Source organism: Protopterus annectens, chromosome 2.part1 (assembly GCF_019279795.1).
Source record: "Protopterus annectens isolate FY-2018-M chromosome 2.part1, PAN1.0, whole genome shotgun sequence".
Classification (NCBI taxonomy): domain Eukaryota; kingdom Metazoa; phylum Chordata; order Ceratodontiformes; family Protopteridae; genus Protopterus; species Protopterus annectens.
In genome coordinates this window covers 1,556,444,748-1,556,460,861 of record NC_056729.1, presented here as the reverse complement: position 1 = coordinate 1,556,460,861, position 16,114 = coordinate 1,556,444,748, and positions in this window count along the sequence as shown.

Here is a 16,114-nt window from a genome sequence, read left to right as displayed (position 1 = left end):
AAGAAGTTTGTTTTTTAAAGCTCACCATCAAGTTTTAAGAGGTTTGTTTTTTAAAGATCACCATCGAGTTTAAGAGATTTGTTTTTTTTTAAAGTCCTTAAACTCAAAAGTTTTTTTACTAAGGATGTACTTGCAGTTTTGACAGAAAAGATAACTGCTCCATAATAAGACTTGACCATGGATTCAGATACACAAGGTAGGGTGGAAAAGGTGGCTGTGTGCTTTAAGACTCGATCCAGAATATTAGGGCCCCTGGTTGGTAAGTTGATTAGTTGTTCCAAGGCATTTGCATTTATTAGATCAAAGAGCCATCGGCTATGCTTACTATTTGTCATATATGAGGTCTTTCAGTTATAGCTGGATAATCAAACTGTTCCCATTATAAAAGTATTACAGTTTATGGACATTTCATCTTGCACATTTAGAAATTCTTCATAGTCATTGGGAACCTGGGAGGTAATCTATAGCAGGTTATAAAGTGGTAATTTAGATTGTTTAGAGTGATTTGGACTTTTATTTGAGGATCTCAGGGAATCTGTTTGGAGACAGAAATGCTGACAAATTCTGATAACTCCCCTGCAACTACCTGTGAGTCTTTGCATTTAAAACACATCTTTGTTACTATACAATAAAAATAAGTTCCAGTTGCAGGAGAGCCTTGAGATCTGGTAGCTTATTATTTAGACTTCTTGCATTGAGCTGAGCAACCTTGGTACAGTTAAGTTTGGGATGTAATTATAGGTTCATAGGTTCATAGGCTGGTACTAGGCTAGCGGCCCTAGGGCCTATACAAGCCTAGACAAACAATTTCCCGGATATTTCTTCCCACAATATTTACTTCCCTGGACCCCTGTCTAGCAGGGTGACTGACATGAACCCCGGGGTGAATTTTCTATCTCCCATCCAGTCATCAAGGTTCCTTTTGAAGAGGGCCTAGGAGGCACTCTGCTTGACATGTATGGGCAGCCTATTCCAGAGTATGGGGAGTCTCTGGGTCAGGAATCTATCCCTCCAGCATGTTTTGTTCATTGTGATGACAAGGTTTAGATCCCTGGAGCATGTGGCTTTGAGGGATTGAGATTTCTTTAAGTGGAGCATGTCCAAAAACTCAGGGTCTGACATAGCCTTGTATGTTAAGCAGAGATCGCCTCTGAGTAGACGATATGCCACAGAGTATAGCTGAAGGTTTTTTAGACAGTCAGCATAAGGCATCTGCTTTAGGCCTGTGATTCTTTTAGTGAGGTATTTCTGCGGCCTTTCCAGCTGTTGCAGATGTCTTGTGAGGCACATACCAAATGGGGCATTGTACTCTATAATGGATCTAATGAGGGATGAGTACAGTGGGACAATGACCTCCTTTTTCTGGATGAAAAGCCCTTAGTGATGAGGTGTGGCACAGATTTTTTTTCTATGCTGGGATGTTCAAAGATGGACTTCGCTGAAAAAGATGCACTATGGGGGGAAGGAATGACTTTGGCCATTATGAACAAAACAGGACACAAAAGGTACAGGCTATCCCTGCAAAGCAAATCCAGCTGTTGATTGAGTCATCCCTAGCTGACACATACCAAATCCCCTAGAATGACACCAGCAACTTAACCATTTATTAAAGCCATACCAAATCCCCTGTGAATCCTGGCATAATTTTGGGTAACAGTCAAATTGCACTCTAAGTCAGAGCTTTGCCTACAGTGGACACCTGAATACTGACATCTGTCATATCTCTCTGCATGTCTCAATGAGTTGAGTTCCTCATTTCTTTCACATCCACATGGCTCACTACCAGGCCAAATTCCTGTGAGCCTGATTTGATTGATTTTAGAGCCGTCATAACATAATTTATTCAAGCACTGCAGAGACAACTAAATATAACTGTATTCTTATCATGCCTGGTGACAGTAGAATCTGTGTTCCTAACAACTGTAGCCACCGATTATTAACTCATTTCCTTCTGCGTATGCAGACTTAGTGGACATAGATGGTTTACGGTCTGCAACCTTGGGATTTCCTGCATTAAGTGACTTTGTCATGTGTCCTAGGTAATAGTGGAGGAATTGTGGTGCTGGTTTGAGGCTGAGCATATTTGTCCTGATTCTGTTTGGCTTAATGTGATATTTCTTAACAACCTCAGCATATGTGGGTATGATGCAAACATGCTTGCAAATGTGTGTGTGTGGTGGCAGTGGTGGGGGAGGGGGCGGGACTTCTGTGAACCTTACTGATTATTTGTTTAGGTGGGAAGGTGACCTGTCACAAATTTTGTCATGTTGATCTAGTAATAGCTGGTTATTTGTAAGCAAGTGCTAAGCAACTGACTCACAATAGGTAGAAGCAGACAGAGCTTCCATATTAACCAGACAGATTAGTCAGGTAAAGGCAGCAAAAAGGTTAGCGGTTATGGTAGTTTTTAATTAAGCTAACTGATACCTTAATGGTTAAGGCAGGAGGTGTAAGTAGGATCACTGTACTGTTAGGATCCGCAGGATCAGTACAACTCCTAGAAGAAGTATAGGACTAATAGTACTAAGCACCCACAAGGGGAAAAAGTAGTACTAAAACAGTATAATTCAAGAACAGTGCAGTGCAGTCATTATTAAATGTCAATGAAATAGTGTGGAAGGATGCCACTCAATAGTCTGTCAAGAAGGGTCCAGCTCAAATGCCACAGGTGATTACAGACAAGGATGACACACAATATTATATCATTGTGATGGTAGGCACAGGTCGCACACAGTACAGCAATAATTTGTAAGGTAATTAGGAAAATAAGTTTACATTAATCATGGAGTAACAAGCACAACAGCAATACTTTCAGAGTATCAGTACTCTCACAGCAGTAACTGGGTATGTCATCGATCTATTATATACACATTGCAGCAGGAATGTGAAGTCAGAGGCAGCACTGGGCCAGATAGCATCTCAAGCATGGAAGACTAGTTGAAAACCAAAATAATTTCAGATGAGGGCTACAGGATCACCAAAAACAATATGACAAACAGAAAAGAAACTGCCTGTTGTTATGCAGTGATTCCCACCATTGCAATGTACATAACACAACTTGTCACACTTGTTATAGGCCTGGCTTTGCAGTCAATCTGATGGTTCAGTGTCACAAACAGGAATAAAGTAGCCAAACTTGAAGCAACCCGGAATAAGGCAACTCTGGCCAATCAAAACAAGCTCTGATCAGCTTCCCTCAGCAAAGAGGCAATTAGAACAAAGGCAGTTTTTTCTCCACTCACTAGGGTAAAAACAATATATTGAGTTTTAGCCAAAAGATTACCAAAGCACAAATCACTGTAAATCAGCATAACCACACTCAGAAATGGTAGAAAAAGCTTACCCCAGTTGTTATGGGGCTAAATTTGTAGTCACTCCAATGGTTCAGGTGGTAAACAGCAGCAAACAAACCAGAAAATATAATATGAATGTATATAAATTAATATTTCTCTTTAAAATAAGGGATGCAATATCATCTCATCCGATAGTGGAGATTACATGACTAACCTAAATTACACTGGGTAGATGCAGGTGGAGATGTCTCTGAAAGGCAGAGAGGGTGTAAGGATGTTTGCAGACATGCTAGATGTATGCATGCATGCTGTGGGCTTAAGCTGCCTAGTGGGACTAACCCAGCCAACAAAACACAACAAAAGGAGAAAGCTACTACAAGATAGCAAAATCCTTAAAAGGTAAGAAACCGCTGATCACTATAAGTAAAAAGCTAAAAGCTCTCATAAAATCATCCAAAGCTAATTTTGAGAAAAAAATAGCTAAGGACTCTAAAGACAACCATAAGGCATTCTTTAGCTATGTCAGAAACCTAGGAGGAAACTCCCAGATATGCTCAGAATTAGTTCAAAATGATGTGAAGATTACTGATCCTACAGACATTGCCAACATACTGGCTGAAAGGTTCAGTGCAAACTCCCTCCCCTAAAGGAGAGATATCTATACCAAATGATTGTAGCCCCCAAACATCTCTAACGCCCAGGTGAGAATTGCTCTCTCCAAGGCAAAGAACACAGCATCCATGGGACCTGATGGTGTCCCCGGCTGTGTGCTCCATGAACTCAACGAGGAATTAAACCCACAGTTAGGACAGCTGTTTAATCTTAGTCTCACCTCCGGATACGTACCAGGAGTGGCGCTGGCGACTGTGGTCCCACTCCACAAAGGCGGTGCCTCCACCGACCCTGGAAATTACCGTCCCATTAGCTTGACAAGCCTTATCTGCAAAGCCATGGAGAGGATCATAATGGATCTCATAAATAAAGACATAGGGAACTTGCAGACTTTGGATCCAACCCAGTTTGGCTTTGTCAAAGGCAGATCATGCCTTCTAAACTTGGTTGACTTTTTGAAACAGTCACCAAGGCCATTGATGAGGAAAGGCAGTCCATACAGCCTACCTAGACCTGGCGAAGGCTTTTGATACAATACCTCACTCGGGTATCATTGAAAACTCATCAACTTAAATGTAAACCCATACATTACAAGATGGGTTGCAAACTGGCTGAGTGACAGAACCCACAGGGTCAGAGTTGCTGACGCCATGTCAGACTCAAAGCCTGTCACAAGTGGTGTCCCACAGGGCTCAGTCCTGGGCCCACTCTTGTTTGGCATCTACTTTTCTGAAGTACAAGCAAACACAGGAGGGTTATGGCTGACAAAGTTTGCAGATGACTGCAAACTGGGCGCCGTAGTTGAAAACACATCCGACACAGATATCCTTCAGAAGGGTCTCACAGAAACGGATAACTGGTGCCAGAGCCATGGCCTAAAGTTAAATGCCAAGAAATGCATAGTCATACCCTTTGGGAAAAATAAGGTTACCCATAGCTACCATATAGGTGGCAATCCCCTGAACACAGAAGAAGTTATTAGGGACCTGGGAACCCAGGTTGACAGTAGCCTTTCATTCGACACTCATATTGCTAAAGTAGTTAGGAAGACCTTCTACATTGCCCACCTTATCATGAAGGGATTCACATCTAGATCAAGGGAAGTCATAGTCTCCCTATACTCATCACTCATCAGACCAATGATCGAGTACAATGCCCCATTCGGAATGTATCTGACCCGACACTTGCAGCAGCTGGAGAGGCCACAAAAGTTCCTCACCAAAAGGATAAAGGGTCTCAAAAATCTGTCTTATGCTGCCCGACTGAAAGAACTCCAGTTATATTCAGTTGCTTACCGCTTGCTCAGAGGTGACCTATGCCTGACATACAAGGCCATGTCAAACCCAGATTTGATGAACATGCTTCATCTCAAAAAATCTAGATCCCTCAGAGCCACAAGGGCGGGAGACTTAAACCTCGACACGGTTATTAATAGGACGTGCTGGAGGGATAGATTCATCACCCAAAGACTCCCTATGCTGTGGAACAAAATCCCGGTTTATGTGAGGCAGAGCACCTCGCTGGCCTTGTTCAAGAGGAATCTTGACCAATGGATGGGAGATCGCAGATACACCCCAGGGGTTACCTCAGTGTCACTGCTCGACAGAGGCACAGCAAAATAATGGGCATAGTTTCTCCAAACTAAAGGGGTGGCGTAAGCCACAAAACTATGGGCTAGGCTTATAAATGCCCTCGGGCAGATAGCCTAGTATGAACCTATGAACCTATGAACCTATGAACATAAATAAATTAAACATGCTCAAATTAACAAGAATTTATATTAGAGTCTTTTCATAGAGGTATTGCATCACCAGATAACTATTTCTGGCAACATAATTTCAAATCTGTGTGGAAAGTCTAGAACAATACACTTGGTGGAAAGTAAGGGCTAAGATGGGCCACTGATGTTTCTTCTGCTCATTTTTTATCTAGATCAAGGTTTTGGATGGCACTGTAAACTGCCTTAAGATCAACATCTCTCTACAGGCAGTGGAAACTGACTTAACTGCAGATTATTTTGTCCTGTACCACAGTATCGCCACAGTCCCCTACGGGAGTGGTAAGCAGTAGGCAGCCTATCTACCACAAGAGGAGTGGTTTCTGGCCCAGAAATTGTAGTTTATTGGACGTTTTGGCAGTTTTTCCATCTCTTTCAACATTCTGGCTTAAAAGCCCACGTTTGTGCTTGTTCCCCTCCTTTCCTCTAACTAGTCTAGTCCAGGTACAGATTTGCTGTATCCAGGACTGTTTGTAAGCTTCTGAGCCCCACAACCCTTTCTGTGTTGGAGGGAAGCTTTCTAGATTATCAGTGGGAGTGGTAAGTACTAGGTAGCCTATCTACCACAAGAGGAGTGGTTGTTGGCCCAGAAGTAGTAGTTTATTGACCATTTGGACAGTTTTTCCATCTCTTTCTACTTTCTGGTTTAAAAGCCCACATTTGCACTTGTTTCCCACCTTTCTTGTAACTAGTCTGTCCAGATACAGATTTGCTGTATCCAGGACTGTTGGTAAGCTTCTGAGCCCCCAGAGCCTTTCTGTGTTGGAGGGAAGCCTTCTAGCTTATCAGTGGGATTGGGAAGCACTAGGTAGCCTATCTACCACAAGAGGAGTGGTTTCTGGCCCAGAAATTGTAGTTTATTGGCCGTTTGGGGAGTTTTTCCATCTCTTTCAACTTTCTGGTCTAAAAGCCTGCATTTGCGCTTGTTTCCCCCCTTTCCTGTAACTAGTCTAGTCCAGGTACAGATTTGCTGTATCCAGGATTGCTTGTAAGCTTCTGAGCCCCCTAAACCTTTCCGTGTTGGAAGGAAGCCTTCTAGCTTATCAGTGGAAGTGGTAAGCACTAGGTAGCCTATCTACCATAAAAAGAGTGCTTTCTGGCTCAGAAATTGTAGCTTATTTGCTGTTTGGGCAGTTTTTTCCATCTCTTTCAACTTTGTGGTTTAAAAGCCCACATCTGAGCTTGTTTCCCACCTTTCCTGTAACTAATCTAGTCCAGATACAAATTTGCTGTATTCAGGACTGTTTGTAAGCTTCTGCGTGGTGCCAAAATCTGCTCTTCAATTTTTCCCTTAGATCTGCCAGTTCTCTCCTCTCCTGCACTTTTACTAGCTTCTTAGTTTAGCACTTTACCAGACTTCTTGTAGCAATTATTGTAGCACACAAAAGTGCTACCAGCACTAAATGTTCTACGAGGAAACAGCTCTAGTACTTGTTAACGCCAACCCCTCCAGGCATGTCTAAAGGTCAGTTCCCTGTGCTTTCTCCTGTTAACCTGGTGAACTTGGGCACCTGAGATAATGTAGCAACTGCTTCATGTACACTGACATCCCTCTTCTCTTATCTCCCATCACTCAGACTTATGAGAGATGCACTTATATATCCAAATTGGAAGCCACGCACTCTCCAGCCAAGACCGGAATAGCTGGTCAAGGGGAGAAGGTCAACACTTGCACCACACCCCATGGAACACATAGCCCTCCAGAACACACACCAGCACTGCCTTCACATAAAAACACAATCCACACATCCACCTTTGCGGAAGCTCTCAATATAAATCTACCCAAACAGCAAAGACCTCCAAGGCAGAAATGCACTTGAACACCACAACACAACACTAATCACGAGACACATAGCTCTCCTAAACAGTGTGCCATTCAACCAAAGCCCCTAAGGCAAAACAGCATGCTCAACACACCAGTCATAGGTGACTTGATAATGAGGCACACTGATGTCCCACTCATTAGGTTGAATAAGGAGAAAGTAACAGTCAGCTGCCTGTCAGGCGACAGGATCTGCCACATAACACATGCACTCAGGTCCCTCAACAACAGGTACAAATATGACTCTGTCATTGTACGTGTGGATGTGAATGACCTGAGACGTACCTCCCTGGACTACATGAAAAGAGACATGGAGGAGATCTCGGATTATGTAGCCCAGGCGGGTATGACCCTAGCCCTGAGCAGCATCCTACCATCATCCAGAATGATACCACAGTACAAGTAGAAAATGATTGATTTCAACAGCTGGCTAAGTTTTTGGTGTTATTCTAAGGGGATCTAGTATCTGTCTGCCTGGGATGGCATAATTGACAGACCTTGAAGCTTTGCCAGAGATGGCCTGCATCTGTCACCCCTGGGCTTCTGGATACTGGCCAAGGCTCTTGCCACCCCTATAGTGCCTTTTTTAGGCAGTGTTCCAAAGACCAAATTACCCCCATAAAGCTACAAACAAATGCAATCTGAGAGTCATGCTGCTCAGCGCTAGAAGTCTAAATCTCAAAATGCACTCGCTGAAAGCATTCCTTAAAATGAAGAACATCGACATTTGTGCTGTAACAGAGACCTGGTTCAAGGCAGCAGAAAGCACCCCTGCACTACCAGGCTATAACTCATCCCACACCTTTCGGCCCCAGAACTTGGACCAAAGCTCCAAAGGCAGTGGTGTTTCTTTATTCATAAAGGATGCACACACCTCCAGACTGGAAGCCCAACATAACACATCTGAGATACTTCAGGTGCAGCTAGCATTAGGTATGACAGCGATTCAGGTCATAGCCTGCTATAGGTCCCCAACCATGTCCCTAGACTCACACTCCACATTCCTAAGCACCCTGGAGAATATTAGGGTCCAACCTAACACTCTCATACTGGGCGACTTCAACTACCCCTCCATTAACTGGAAATCTACTCATGTACCAATACACTTGCCCAATGCTTTCTGGAATTCATTAATTCCAATGCCCTGGACCAGCTTGTTCTTACCCCCACTAGAGGTAGCAACATCCTTGACCTGGTCATTACTAACCTGGGCAACTGTTGCTCTACACCAGTAGTCAACTCCTCCCTGGTTAGATCCGACCACAAACTAATCACCTTGGAAACCCCCCCCCCCAAAGGTAACCAACATGAAAAACTTCTCCAAAGCTAACTTTGGGCTCCTAAAAAACAGAGGTGGCTAACTTCATGGCACCCATGCAAATGCAGAATAGTTGCATGACCACCGAATCATACAACCATGCACTGTATGAACACCTACACAAATGCATGGATCTCACCATACCCAATAGAACGAAGACGCTCTCCTCAAAAAAAAGGAAGCCAATCTGGTGGTCCCCTGCCATAAAGAAACTCTACAACAGAAGGAAGAAACTGATGCAGAATAAGGTGAAGTCCCAAGACTGGAAAAACTCCCTTATCAGCCTCAACAAAAGGTTGAGATCCCTCATCAAATCTTCTAAAGCTAGCTATGAAAACAGAATTGCAGCAGATAGTGAAGACAACCACAAGGTCTTCTATAGTAATGTAAAGAATCTCCACGGCAATGCCCAGATTTGCTCTGAGCTACTGCACAATGGTACCTCCTATACCGAACCAACAGATATTGCCAATATACTGGCCGACAGAGTCAGTGCTAACTTTACCCCCCCCCCCAAAAGGACCAATCACAATACTAGTAGATTGCCAGGCACCCAGTATTACTGCTGCACAGGTTAAAACAGCACTGTCCAAGGTCAAGAATACAGCTTCTATGGGACCTGAACTGGTACCTCATCTGTGTGCCTTGTTCAATAACAGCCTCATCTCAGGCTTTGTCCCTACTGAATGGCGCACTGCTACAGTCATCCCTCTCCACAAAGGAGGAGTGACTACAGACCCCAGGAATTATCACCCCATTAGCCTGATGAGTCTGATATGCAAAGCTATGGAACACATCATCATGGACCTAATAAACAAGGATATAAGGAATCTCCAAACTCTGGATCCTACACAATTTGGTTTTGTGAAGGTTAGATCATACCTGCTCAACTTGGTCAACTTCTTTGAGTCAGTCACCAGAGCTGTGGATGAAGGCAAGGTGGTTCATACAGCCTACCTTGATCTGGCTAAGGCCTTTGATACCATTCCTCACTCAGGAATCATAGAAAAACTCACTAAGCTAGGCATCAACCCCTATATCACTAGGTGGGTTGCAAACTGGCTCACAGATAGAACCCACAGTGTGACAGTACCTAACTCCAAGTCAGACTGCTGACCATTCACAAGTGGAGTCCCACAGGGTTTGGTCCTCAATCCTCTCCTGTTTGGTATCTACTTCTCTGAAGTCCAGGCCAACACGAAGGGACTCTGGCTGACACAGTTCACAGATGATTGCAAGTTGGGAGCTATTATTATCTCCCCAAGTGATGTTGACATCCTACATAAAGGCCACAATGAGACCAAAGACTGGTGTCAGAACCATGCCCTTAAGCTCAATGCCAAAAAATGTGTCGTCATCCCCCTTGGGAAAAACCTGGTTCCCTTGAATTACCACATTGATGGTAGTCCACTGAACACAGAAGGCATTATAAGAGACCTGGGAACACAGGTTGACAGCAACCTCTCTTTTGACCACCACCTTGCCACTGTGGTCAGAAAGTCCTTCTATGTGGCACATCTCTTTACTAGGGGTTTTGCATCCAGGAAGCAAGAGGTCATTGTCTCCCTCTACTCTTCCCTCATTAGGCCAATCATCGAGTACAATGCCCCATTTGGCATGTACCTCACTAGATACCTGCAACAACTGGAGAGGCCGCAAAAGTACCTCACAAAGAGGATCCTAGGCCTTAAACACTTGTCCTATATGGATAGACTCAAAAAACTCCAACTATTCTCTGTCTCATATCACCTACTTAGATGCGATCTCTGCTTGACTTACAAAGTCATGTCTGACCCAGCTCTGTTAGAAATGCTGCATCTAAAGAAACCTCAATCCCTCCGCACCAAACCCACAGTCAACAGAACATGCTGGAGGGAACAGGTTTGTAACCCAGAGACTGCCAATGCTATGGAATAAACTTCCCATACATGTCAAGCAGAGCACCTCACTGACCCTCTTTAAGAGAAATCTTGATGAGTGGATGGGAAATAGAAAATTCACCCCGGGATCATTCCAGTGGCTCTACTTGACAGAGGCACTAGGAACTAAGGTCAGGTGGTATGATGCCAGGGTAATCCTATGGGCTAGGCTTGTAAAGGCTCATGGGCCATTAGCCTAGTACACACCTATGATCCTATGTAATCCTGACGACTGTTATGCAATATTTAATGTCAACGAAATAGCTGAGAAGGATGCATGTGCATACATTAATGCACCTACTATGGGAGGCTTGGTGGGCTGAATGCATGCCCCAGGACCACCTCAAATGTCATTGCTCCCACTTCTCAGGGACTGCAACCTAGTCTGTCCCTCTTCCACCCCCTCCCCCTAAGGATAGACATGCCTGTCCACCCATGCCAGCTTTGGTAGGTGCCCTTGCTGCTAATCTAACATGGGTCATGGTCAGGGCTTTACATGTCTATCCCAATAGATCTGGTGCCCAAGGGGAGGGGATAGGACATATAAGAAAAATGCTTTCATTGCCAGGACACTGGCGAGGATACCAGCATACTCTATTGCTGCTTGGATGACAGTTCCTTCAGAGAGTAGAAAGGCTTGATAGCTGACAATCATGGGAACAAATATCATACAAAAAATAAATAAATAATAAATCATTAAAAAAATATATGTTGTAGTTGTAGCTGATGCCTTCTAGCTTTGAAACGTAGGCATGTATGTGTCTGTAATCTATTCCCTCACAGAATTACATAGCTATGCATACCTCTCAGCTGTCCAGTTTTTCTCAGAATGTCTGGATTTTTGCCTTGATTTTCTTTCATATGTTCTTCATAAAATTTGTCATTTTCTGACAAATCACTGAGGATTGAAGTCACTATATAATTACATGCATTTGAGTTTCAGACTTTATATCCTTCAGAAAAATGCATGTTAACACAAATCCTGTTATTCTTTAGCAATTTTATAAATTAATAAGAGCAAAATTTAAAATCTGTCCCTATTCTCAGGCCTTTATCCCCCGATTATTTTAGGCTTTTATTTCCAAACACCTTTATTGAATCATCACTTGTTTCTTAGGCAAACTTACATTCATATAAAAGTAATCACACTATTATTAACATAACAAACATTTTACTTCACATATATTGCTATATGTCCTATAATCTAAACAACATTACACAAATTATTCAATTCCTTACTTATTTTTTCTTTTTTTTTTAAACTAGAAACATCTTTATTAAACCATCACTTACAGCATAGGCAGTCATACATTTATGCAAATGAAAACAAACCACACCAACACAATCCTAGTTGCAAGCATTGTACATCACGATCCGTACTGACACACACCCAGTTGCAAACATTATGCATCACTTATAATCTGCCTAATCTTTTTCAGTCAAACATTACATAGCTCATTTAAGTCCTGACGCCTTTTAAATCTCATTCTTCCCTTGTATGTATTGTCCCCACAATTTTTCCTATGTAGTTTGCTCCTACCCATTTCTTGCAGTAAGAGGCTGAGAGGTATGCAGCTATGGGATGGCAAGAATTCATACATGAAACTTGCAAAGGAGGAAAACATTGGATTTTCATTTCTGTCTTTGAACAAAGTTTATGGTTTATCCCACCCAGTTTACATTGTAGAACGTTGTGTTTTCTCAGCAGTAACCTAATTCCTTATCAAGTAAAAAAACTGTCAGTAACAGTTGTCAGTTGTGGACGATATTAATCTCCAGGAAAAAAAAGACCATTTTGCAAAAAAGGCTAAATTATGTGTGAACTCTTCAAAGAACTGTTGAATTTTTCACTACATGGGTTGGAAGAAAAGATGTATGTGGGAGGATGGCATAATGGTTAAGGTGTTTACCTGGCAAACACAAGGTGCAGGGTTTGATTCTCACATGAGGTAATTGGCTAGGCTTAAAATGGCCCACAAGGGCAATTAGCCTAGTATGAACCTATGGAGGAAACCCATCTAAAAGTATAGTTTATAAGGTTAAGGCTATGAAGTAAGTGTTCCTGACTTTCATGTAATAGTTTTACATTTGTTTCTGTTAGTTGGTGCTGAGTGAATCATTTAACCTAAGCAATGCTCTTGGGCAATTCCTGAAGTGAGGCACATGTGCTTAATGTTTACTTCATTAATAAATAAAGGTGTGGGTTTTACTTGGGTAAGAAATGAATAAGCAGTGTAGATCAGACCTCTGTTCAGTTTAGGTGAAGTGTTCTAGGGATACATATATTGAGTTGTGGAGGTCTTTCACAAACATGTGTAATAGGGTGGTATCCATAGTCCCATGCTTCACGGATACGTAAAGGGAATGTGTGAATTGTGCTGCTGTGCCAAATAAGCAAAGTGCAGAAATGCAACACTTATTTAGGACAGCTGAGCCTTGGGACAGAACACTCAGTATACTTTCTTACATCTTAATTGGTGTAAACTGAAACGTGTGTAATCATGTGTGAAAAAATCCATGTGTACATAAAGTCGCAATTGCTGTCACAAATTTTCATTAAAAGTTAGCAAGTGTGAACTTGCACTGATCTCTCAACACCTGGGCTGGGATCAGTGCTGTTGGCCGCAGTTTATCAAAACTGTTTGAAGATTTTTTTTATTCACTCAAAGGGTGTGGTTTTTATAAGGCTGAAAAGGGGGAACAGTTGGAAATAGGGGAGACAGCAGACCAGGGAAACACAAAAGGAGCATCTTAAGAGGGTTGTGCAGAAGGGTCACAGGTTAGTACTAGGCTAACTGCCCTTGTGGGTCATTTTAAGCCTAGCCAATTACCCTTTGTGAGAATCAAACCCTGCATGTTGTGTCTGTAAGGTAAACACCTTAACCATTAGGTCTATTACCCAACCAAATGGTAGGAGAGAATGAGTGCTATGTTTTTCTTGGGGATAGACCCCCCCTTTTTCCAGGTTTTTTAATAAGAGAAGTTTAGGACATAAGAAGGGCAGACTGTGTTGGAGAAAGAAGGTTAGTGAAGAGTTAAGGATTTTTTAAGACTCAAAACATAAAACACAGAGAAGCCAGACAGGAACACCATGGTGAGCTGATAGTGTGTGTGTGTGTGTGTGTGTGTGTGTGTGTGTGTGTGTGTGTGGGGGGGGTGATAACGCATACATATGGCAGACAAAAGGGAAGGTAAGGAAGGCTGAGAGCCTAGTTTCACCCCAGTCCAGAAGGTGTGAAATATCCACCCACCTAGACGGCTCTTGGCAGGGGACACAGATGGTGCTGGGATCAAGGCCTCCAGTGGCTTGATGGTCAGAGACAATAAAGATTGAGTCTTGTACTCAATGAAGGAGAAATTCATATGGGTTCCAATACCTCTCTGTGTTCCTCTTGACCACAGTCTCTACCAGGTCATGAAAGCCATGTTCCTGTCTTGTCCGATTGCCATGCACTGGGGTGTCCACAGGTGTGGAGCCACTGCTCCTACCCTGTGAAGCAGTCACTGAGCAGTCACAGGGAAGGTGAAAATCTTTCTGCACCTTGGGGGCTTGTGGCTGAGCTGCCTTGGCAGTTTTGGATCTACAGAAAACAGACCATAAAAGGTAAAGAAAGGGAAAAAAAATGAAAAAAAGAGAGAGAGATGGCAGCAATGGAAGGATTACTAAGATTTAAGTAGCATATGCGTTTATTTCAGTGACCCAAACATGAAAGAACTAACATTTTTCCAGAATATGAAGCTGTCATTAACCAATTATATATCTTGCAATAAGTAATGTAATGATTAAATACTAACAAGTACTGGTTGAGGTTCAGGTCTGATTTCATTGGTATTAATGCATTTACTGTAATATGAGTGAATAACTATTATTTTTTGCAATTAAATGCCACAAACCATCTGCAATTAAGTATTGTAACATTATGTACTAACAAGTGATGCTTCAGGGTCAGCTATGCTTTCAATTTTAAAATATTCTTTACAGAGACACTACATTTCCTTCCACTTGATTGATTTACTCTAATAAAATTAAATAAATCTCAATGAATATGTGTACTGACCACTTAGTAATGTTGTAAATATGTCAGCCTGACAAGTTGAAATCGGCTACATAATTATGCAGTCATTTTATCTTTATTTTATGTATGTATCTATTATTTCCTTTTGGTTACTAATGCTGCACATCTGCAAGTCAAATGGGACAAGATTCACTCATTCTAGGGACCTTAACCTAGCCTGTAACATTAACAGGACATGCTGGAGAGATATTTATGTCTCCCAGAGATTGCCACTCCTCTGGAGCAAACTCCCACTTCACGTACAGAGCTTCTCAATTACCCTATTTAAGTATAACTTAGAAAACTGGATGGGAGACTGTAAATTTACCCCAGGGGTGTTACCTATGTCCCTCCTGGGGTCACTGCTGACCATAGACCCACACTGCAAATATAGACCATACAACTTGGTCAATAAGGGAACAAGGGTACAACATGGCTAGATTTATAAAAGCCCTAGGGCCAATAGCCTTGTAACCTCCTATGAACCTATACTTATGAAGTGTGGAACTAGTCTGACCATTCTTCTCTGAAATTGCTCCCTGTTATATGCAGCTTCCTCAGCAGCTGTAAAGATATGTGAGATATCGGAGAAAAAGAGAATGGGTTATTGATCCTGAATAGGAGAAAAAGAGAATGGGTTATTGATCCTGAATAGGAGAAAAAGAGAATGGGTTATTGATCCTGAATAGGAGAAAAAGAGAATGGGTTATTGATCCTGAATAGGAGAAAAAGAGAATGGGTTATTGATCCTGAATAGGAGAAAAAGAGAATGGGTTATTGATCCTGAATAGGAGAAAAAGAGAATGGGTTATTGATCCTGAATAGGAGAAAAAGAGAATGGGTTATTGATCCTGAATAGGAGAAAAAGAGAATGGGTTATTGATCCTGAATAGGAGAAAAAGAGAATGGGTTATTGATCCTGAATAGGAGAAAAAGAGAATGGGTTATTGATCCTGAATAGGAGAAAAAGAGAATGGGTTATTGATCCTGAATAGGAGAAAAAGAGAATGGGTTATTGATCCTGAATAGGAGGAAAAAGAGAATGGGTTATTGATCCTGAATGTCTGTGCATTTTGCCTTAAAGGACTGCAATACTTCATATTTCTACTAGATTTGCTAATACAGCTTAAGGTACGACAACACTTTCCCTTCATCTTTCATTTTATCATGTGCTCCATTCCTTATTTCGAAAATGTAGCATGTGTGAAGGGAGAAGTGTAAAGATGGGAAAATAGTTTGATGTATGTACAATATTTTCTCTTCTTTGTTATCAATTTTGTTTAAGATAGATCCTCACATTTTAAGTCTCTTTCTGATG